Source organism: Micromesistius poutassou, assembly GCF_964030765.1.
Source record: "Micromesistius poutassou genome assembly, chromosome: 11".
In the NCBI taxonomy this organism is placed as follows: Eukaryota; Metazoa; Chordata; class Actinopteri; order Gadiformes; family Gadidae; genus Micromesistius; species Micromesistius poutassou.
Genome location: NC_140281.1, coordinates 6695564 through 6702445, shown reverse-complemented (window position 1 = coordinate 6702445; position 6882 = coordinate 6695564). Strand labels below are relative to the sequence as shown.

Sequence of the window (6882 nt, the reverse complement as noted above, 5' to 3'; positions counted from 1 at the left end):
TTTTTCTGTGCTGTGGGACCTTGGAATCTCTTTCTTCTCCTGAGTGGACCCCTCACAGCATTCTGTTCTTGCCTGTGTTCATTAAACAGTCAGCCCACAGTCTCTGCCTGTACGATAGGCCTGAATGGAGGCAGGAGAAGGAAAGGAAATGAGAATAGCGATGCCATTGTAAAATTCCATACAAAGTATTGAATTATACACTTCTCATTTGATGTTACAACCCTGTTAAGTGTAATTATTTCCTTTTCGAAACCACGCTGTCTTTGAAAATATTAAAGATTTTCCAAAGAAGACGACATAAGTTCAGGGAAATAATTGTATTCCTCATATTTTATATAAGACTTATATCTTGATCATCTATATCTGGGATCACAGTCAAAAGTGATCAGATGAAGACATTACACATTATAATACAATTATCCAGTGAACACCAAGCAACTCGATTGTCGCTTGACATAATATAAACTGTGCCATATCTTTAACTAATTATTAGTTAGTTGATGCATTCCTTCACATGTCGAGTTCAATTTAAATTAATATCAATTCACCAACCAGCATTTTGAAACCACTATTTTTATATTGAAATGGTACAGTGCCCTAGGATAAGGATGTGTTGACTGCCATGGTGGGAGTGCTGTTGAGTTCATAATAATACCCACCAGGGAGGCGGAGGGGGAGTTTCACTGTCTCTGCAATATATTTCTTGCTTTTCTTCCATTTACATCTTCCATTCTTCACATCTGTGGGGTCTCTTCCTTGTCTCAAAGCAGAAACAAAAAGGAAAAATGGATGGGAAAGTAAACACAGGTGGCACCTCAATATTGTCCTCAGGTTCCGCCCTACAGTGAATTCCATGACATCAGCCATATATAAGGTTGTGATGAATATATGTATAACAGACATAACGTCTAGATGAATATCTGTAAAGAATACATACTGTATATATTTGGCTACCAAAAGGATTTGATTCAGAAAATGTTTTTTTCACTAACAAAACCAATTCTGCCAACATTTTGCAAATTCTTCGGCGGTTTCAAACCCCTACTTGCCAGAAGCATTCAGAAATGGAATTAAAGCTTTGTCAATTCCCGAAGTGGCTCCCTAAGTATTACTGCTTTAATGTCCACCACAGTATGACAGCATGACAGTATCTCACCACATATTTATCTGCTGCTCTTTTCTGTATCTTTGGTTATCTTTTTTAACCCTCTTTCACTCTCTTCATCTCTCTTTGCTTCTCATTCTCCTCCCTTTACACTTCTTCCCTAATCATTTGTAAAATGAGAAAACAAGTTAGCCAATGAGTTTGTCTGTATTTAGAGGTTTAATTTGTTAATCACCCCGATTTCCAATTGACAATAACAAAAAACCTCATAAGCTCATCATTTTAACATGCATTTTATTTGTCGAATTGTGATTAACAGGTTTAACAATAGGTTTCAGAGTAAAAAAGATAATCCTGAATCATAATTTATTTTACTTAAATGTGTGCTTTTATCATACATATGAACAGAGCCCTGCCAGTATACATAATGTAATGTAGACCAACAGTGAGTTAGTGCAGTGAGACATACAGACAGGTGCCATCAACAAGACTCACTTAATAAGTTGGATGGTAGGTGTTTCAGGAACCTATTACCTCATTTACAGCTTGACGGGCAGAAAAGTTGTGCTCAAGAGCACCATAGCGAACAGGAAATGGTACTAGAGCAGTTGAAAACGTTTAAAATGTTTGGAAATAAACACAATTTCAATTCCAATTGTGGCTTTTAAATTGTTGCTATGAGATAAAGATATATACCTTACAACAGCTTATGAATAGATTGAAAAGGCTCTCGAAAACACAGCTGTTCTTATTTATTTAGTTGTTGGATGTCCATCTGCAATCTACAACTGAATGTAGCCTTTGAAACCTTATCAAAGCGTGGGCAAACATGCTTCCAGGCCTAAACTGGGTGAGATATCAAATTGCCCTGCTGGGTCAAACAATGGACATGGGATGCTCGGTTGAGTTAGCCTCGGTTGAGTTAGCCTGGCAAGTTATGCTTCCATTCTTCCAGCAAGTGATGCAGTAGCAACATATTTCATATATTTAACAGACCTGTGAATTATATCAAAAACCAACAGTAACCTCATCCTGTGCAAACTGGTCTCTACCGAGTGAACTCAATCTACAGCTCAATTGTAGATTTTTGAACAAATGAAACGTCAGTGAAAAGTCCATTGTTGTTTTGCTTTCCTGTAACAATCCACGACACTGGATGATTGATGTCAGAAATAATGCTGTAATTATGAGAATTTCAATGTAAATTGTGTTTCTAGTCAAGCCCATTTTATTTTAAGTGGCATGGGGAAGATAAGCTACGATTTTCCTTTGTTCAGCCATGTGGATGAATAACTGATTGTAGGTTTGATTCCCAAAGTGCACCCTTTGACAATGTGAAACCCTCTCCCCTCCCACCACAACCTTCGGCTTTGGTTTTATCTGGATAAATTGGAAGAATTGGATTCAAAGGACTTATACAAATTCTACCTGTATGGAGAGGGGAGTCATTCAGTGTGGATCTTAATCTCCTCCTATTACCATATCATACCAAAAGCTTCCATAGCCCTCCTGAAATTCGTGACCATATAGTCATTATTGTCAGTTTATTCAAGCATTTTAACCTAGGCTTTTTGTCTTGCTGTATTTCTTAGTTTTATTTTCTGAATCATTAATGGAAGGAGAGTAAAGAGTAATGCGAGACACAAATACATTTTTCTAAGTTTTCAAATATCCCAGTCTTCGACCACCAATGCAAACTGATGGTTTTCATTGGGAATGGGTTTCCTTGGTATTTGTCAAGGGGTTGGATGAATGAAGGGGTTTCCCAGGTATTTGTCAATGGTTCTTATTCATAAAGTGCTGTTTCCTCAGGGGAGGAGAGAGAGAGAGGTCAGTCTGACATCAAAGCAGACGGATTTGACTCATCTGTCTCTGCTCCTTGGTGGATTGGGGTGTGCAACGCTGGCTGAGTCCTGATTTGAATGACTTTCCAAACTTAATGTGTAAATCAAAAAAAAGTTTTCTAAAAGTAAGGGAAGGGGTCTGTGATAGACACAGAAATGGAAACATTTTCAATAGGTTCTATTTGTTGTTGTGTATTTATTACATAAACTGTATTCAGATACCACATCATGGAATGAATGGGATTGTAATTAGAAAATTAGAAATAGTGCTGGGACCAGTTCAAGCTGTTTTTAAAGGTGAAATGCCAAATCAGGATATTGCTGTCTTTGCAGAACTCAGTCCTTCCTCCACCACAATGGAGATGAATTTGTGAAATGTAAATCTTGTATCTTGTTTCGCTGTTTTAGCTGAACTGTAGAAGGCCAAGACATTCTTATACTACTGATTCTCAATATGCTATAAAGAATTTAAAAAAGAAAGAAGGCAGAAATGCTTTACGACTGACAACCTTGACATGGTGAAAACTGGTTTTGGTTCAGGTTTAAAAAAGAAATCTCTAGTGTACGAATGGAACTTCTCATTTTCTGTATATGGAATTTAAATACAGATGGAATTTTTTTTCCAAAAAAAACATTTCCGACATACATTTAACGAGACATACATTTTCCGACACCATTTCCCCCACCACCTCTTCGAGGGAGAAGTAGAAACCTCGTCTTGTTATAACTGTTAAGGTTAGACAAGATTAATGTTGTTTTTTACCAGCAAATATCCTTGAAACATATCCATATAATTTTCAACAATGACTGAATATGCCTTTGGTTTGTTTCTTATGCTTTTGGATTATCTTTTGTAGTGGTTCAAATTGAAAAATAAAAAAAGACGACCAGGCTATATAGAGAGACAAGGTAGTCTAGTTTTGAATACAATGAGGAAACTGTTCTCTTAATGTGTGTATGTGCATTCCTCCCTCGGTCTCTCTCTCTTTCTCTCTCTCTCTCCACAGTGCCAGGACCATTGTATGAACGAATGTAGTGCTAGCCCACAGGAGGCCCATACATACACACACAACTAATTACTATTGAAAAAAAAAACATTCTAGAAAAAGGATTATCGCATCATTATCTTTTTGTATATAAAACAATAAAATAATGTAAATTCACTTCATCTGGAGCCCGTTGTCATGTTTTAATCCACCTGTTGCAAGTCCACACCAGCTGTAGGCTAGCAAGGGGAGACAAAGGTATATAATGTAGATTTCAGTTGTTCACAAACATTTTAATCCAGTGTGCTTGGCCTCAGGTGCCTAGCCCCAAATGTTATACCCTGTACACAGGAACTCTCTGAGGTCCCTCTCAAATGAACTATTGGGTAACACTATTATTACTAGGGTAATAACTAGTTAATGCAAATGCCAAATTTAAACCAATCATACTTAAAATTTGGATATATGCTTTTGTCTGCATTCCACAGTTTTTGAAAGCTCAGCTAACAATATACTTTATTAATAGCCTTAATAGCCTTCTTGTTTGATGTCTGCCCTTGGGGTATTTGATATAATATATAATATAATAAGGTATATAATATTCAGTGGATAGAAGGATGCTTGCTTTATGTTATTTATGCAATTGTCATTCTCTAGAATTGACATACTAATAACTAATAACTAATAATGACTGCCAAAAAAAGATGAGGCAGAGCATGCGTATCAAGCCTGCGCGCTGTATACAAACATACAGTCGAAGAGGAGGAAGCAGTTTAGGAAGCAAACCTTGTAGATTGAGCAGAAAATACTTTTTAATGTACAGTTCAATTTACCAAGGGGCTGTATTTAAAGCTACAAAAATAATAGAATAGAATAGAATATACTTTAATGTCCCCATGGGGAAATTTGTCTTGGACTCATCAAAGTGTTGCTCAGAAAAGCAAGAGTCCGGGTCGCCAGCAGAGCAGCGCCACCATCTAAATCAACGCAGAATGCACGTTCTCAGCCGAGTCGGTCAGACTCAGCTCCTCCCTCGTTCTCATTCTCAAACGAATCACGATCGTGCAATGGTGCAAACGGTCATCAATCAACACAACATTAACTAAGTTTATTTTGGCTGAGGATCGCTTCATGTTCGGAATCTGGATGTTGTTGCCCGGCTGGCTCTTGTGACTTCTCAGTCCTCGAGTCTTCACCGCTAAACACAGTCAGTGAACGAACGGCGACTCACGAGTCAGTGCCAGCAACTCAGCGACTAGTGGGTGGAGCTGGGAGTCGAGTCTCAGAGAACGAACGAGACGAACGAGAGCGGCAAATCAGGTCAGTTTGTTCGTTTTAAAGAGTCGTTCGTTCGAATTGATTCGTTCGCGAAGGAGCCAACACTACAGTAAATCAGGCTTAACTAGTGCCCGAAAGACGTAACTGTTGAGAAATCACTAAAAATGGCTAGCAAGTGAAAGCTAAACCAGAGTGTTTCACTCACACACTTTGGGTTCACATCCAAAGATTTCGGGGATTGAATACAATACAACAGCCGCAGTGCCCCGAGGCGGCTTTTCTTTCTGTATTCAATCGCTGTGCCCGCGGGAGTGCACCGCCGGAGTCCGGGAGCTCGGCCGGGCACGGCCGCAGGGGGACCGCAGCACGGCGGAGCTCCCGGACATACGATGGAGCTCCCGGACTCCGGCGGTGCACTCCTAACCCGCGGGCTCGTGGTCGCGGCTCTTCTTTCTATATTCAATCGCTGTGCCCGCGGGAGTGCACCGCCGGAGTCCGCCAGCTTGGCTGGGGCACGGCCGCGGGGACCGGCTCCGTGCACCGCGCCCGGGAGCTCAGCTCCGGCCGCCGTAGTGCCCCGAGCCGCGTACATGTTGAAATAGTGGTAATGTCCGATCCAACCATTTGTTCCCCAACTCTTGTTTCTTGGTCAAGAGACGCAACGTCGCGTCTTGTTATAGCCACAAACAGCACAGAGACAAACTCAATGCTGTCTTCCCGTGGGCCGTCGCAAACCATGAACAGAGCTGCCAACTCTCACGGTTTCACCGTGTGACACACGTTTTTGCCTGCTTACACACGCTCACACGCCACACATCCACTTTCTCACGGCAAAAAAACAACGACAAAAAAACACGCGTCCGTCCGTCCCCCCACAATCCCGATCCCCCCCCCAGTCAACATTTACACCCGCGGACCCTGCTATAAGGTATGCATTACAAGATTCTACAGAATCTCACGTCAGCGAAAACCCAAGAGTTGGCAGCCCTGCCATGAATACCAACTGATGTCAGTTGGTGAGGCTTTTCGAATCCGCTCGTTTGTGCGTCTATTTTCTTACATTTGCTAATGCAGGCAATCGAGGTAGGAGAACGTTTTCACGTTCAGCATGCATATCTAACTCCGAGTGACCTATCGTATTTCAAAAGGAGGAGTAATAAACGGTTTTCGGTGGAATGAGACCTGCAGCAACTACGTACATGTATTAGCACTAGCTCAATCTTGACTCCTTCAGAATTTCTGTGGGTGGTTACGAACCAACCAAGTGGGCAGGCCCATGAATAATAATTTGACAACGCTACGTAGCAGTGTCCCCTTATCCAGATTGGCTCATTTTTCTGCCCTTTTCCTTTCATTGGCTATTGCATACCGCAGACAAACTGCATAGATTTCAAATTTACCACAGGTCACAAACTTATTCTGACCTATGTTATTTAACAAACATGAAAAATGGGATTTTAATGGCATGGGATCTTTAAAGAAAAACTTGCCTTTTATTGCAATATTTTATTGACATATATACCATATGAGATATGATATATATCTTGACCTAGATCTATAAATATATTATTGATTTGTATTCACAAGGTTTTTATTGCAAAATTACATCATTTGTAGTGATTGTAGATGTCTAGAGATTGAGATAGTCAGTTTCCTAAGATTGATCAAA

The 6882-nt window shown here is 40.2% G+C and overlaps 1 protein-coding gene across 2 annotated transcripts in view; it reads right to left on the bottom strand.

Moving 5' to 3' along the window:
* Nucleotides 1-721: 721 nt before the first annotated feature.
* The window catches only part of LOC311355791 (DNA endonuclease RBBP8-like), a 33393-nt gene continuing 27232 nt past the window's right edge, over nucleotides 722-6882 (bottom strand). The window contains exon 20 of one of the 2 annotated variants that reach the window (XM_084475627.1): nucleotides 722-760. The gene's annotated coding sequence lies outside the window, so the exon portion shown is untranslated. The remainder of the gene's footprint in view (nucleotides 761-6882) is intronic. The other variant, XR_014637527.1, reaches the window with a different exon arrangement.